The following is a 2,112-nucleotide window of genomic DNA, read 5'->3' as shown; positions in this document are numbered from 1 at the left end:
GTAAGAAATGTAAACCTCGGTGCTGTGAAATAGTTCTGACCCGACACCAAACATGCGTCTGCAAATGACACACGAGCACACTTTCTGGCTTGTGATTTCGACATTGGACGTCGAGAATGACGGCTGACATCACGAGGAGGAAACAGAGACGCATATGCTGAGAAACGAAACTCACGCTGAGGCATCAAACGCAGCTATTTTAGGCTACATGCTAACACGCTTCATGCTAATCTTTGTAAACTGGGTCCTGACCTCAAATATCACACCATACTTCAGAAACACATGGTGTTGATCACATTACATTTCTTCTGCTGATTAAATACAGTTTTTTTCCCCCCACATCTTTAGAATATATATATGGAGTACAAAATAGTTCAATATTAAATAGTAAAATAAGTAAAATAAATAGTCTTATTTATAATTCTATAATAATCTTATGAATAAATATATATATATATATATATAAAATAAGAATTTGTGAAATAATTTAGAAAATTATAAAAATGTAGCTCATTATTATAAATGTATAATAATTCATTCTCAATTTCAAGTTTTATTTGAATTAATTTTATTTTATTTGAATACATTTTTTCACATTTTAATTTCATAATATCACATTTAATTTTCAGATATATTGGTGTCGACGCCCAATCACCTTTCAGCTATGCCTCCTGTTATTCGAAAAATAAAGATGAGTTTTCATAATTTCACAAATTCTTTTCAATTTTTTTTTTTACACAATTCATTCACATCATTATTTGTGTCACGGTCGTCTTTATTCATTTAATAACTTCGGGGCTCCATAGATTTTCTAAAGGAAGACGAACTGTAAAGACAGGAAGCCGAAGCTTCACGCGGCAAAATTGAGGTCATCTGAAGCCGCTGCTTTTGGGGGCATCCAAGTTTAGGGTGGGAAATTCCTGAGACGTCTCTGAGCAGCAGAGTTGTTCTGGCTCAGGCGTCTGTGCGCTCGGTCGGTCACAGACACGCACGTAAAACCCACTCGCAGACATTTAAGATGCGTAACCTTTACTTAAACACACAGAGAGCGCTCTTGTTGTTAGTGCGACAGGTGAGGGTCACGGAACGAACGGCTCAAATAAACTTCACACTCTTTGGATTCAGGCCAGCAGCCGTGAAAAAGAACACACGAAGACTTATTCAAGTTTGAATAAAGAAACACGCTGAACCCTCAAACGCTCTTCTACAGTAACTCTGGGTGGACGTCAGGGGGAAGGACCGTTGAGATTCTTTTGTCATTTGTCCGCTCGAGGTTCCTCTCGGAGCAACAATAGCAGCTTTGTAGCTCGCAGCACAGATCCTGGCAGCGATGTCCTTGGGTCCTGTGACTTTGGGTCCCGGGGTGTCCGTCCGGTCGCTCCTCTCACACAATCCGCCAGCGCTCTTTTGCAGATCAGAAGACTACGTTCAAGCTCAGAAAGTAAATTGGTGATACACCTTTAAAAGCTCAGGTGTCAGGTGTTCTCTATGGTTCTGACTCAGTAGACCAGTTGGATCAGTTGGGAATGAAAAACACGACGTCTTTAAAAAAAAAACCACCGTGCTTGATGGAGGGTTGAGCAGAACTTGGTTTGAAATACGACAACCGACATGGTTTATAGAACATGAGGAGAAAGACGATGGTTCAGTTATGGTGTGGCATTTTGGTAGCTGTAAACAGATGAATGATTACAATTTTGCTTTAAGAAAAAATAAACTAATTCAATAACTTCACACATAAAATCAAAAAAAAAAAAGATTGGTTGGATGTTTCATACGCGTACAACTGTGTGTTAACGACACCTTAAAAACCAAATGAATCATCTTACTTCCACATTTGTGACTTCCACATCGACGTGAAGCAAACAAACTGGCACAGATGTGCGTGTGTGAGGAAGCATCACAGACATGTTCATTGTAAATGTTTGGCTATAAAACCTTGATACTAATGGGAACTGTAAAGAGCTCAAGTTACTATTGACACAAAAGAACCAGTAGATCAGGAGGGAATGTCATTAACCCTGAAACACTCCTTTTACTGCATCAGGGTCTAACAGTCCTGGTTCTGGTTCTCCCGTGACTCCCTTCCCTCCAGTGGGTCCAGCAACACGT

The sequence above is a fragment of the Cebidichthys violaceus genome, unplaced genomic scaffold (assembly GCF_023349555.1).
Source record: "Cebidichthys violaceus isolate CVI_PGR_0920_01 unplaced genomic scaffold, fCebVio1.0.p SCAF_162, whole genome shotgun sequence".
Lineage (NCBI taxonomy): Eukaryota > Metazoa > Chordata > Actinopteri > Perciformes > Stichaeidae > Cebidichthys > Cebidichthys violaceus.
This window is presented reverse-complemented; position numbering follows the sequence as displayed.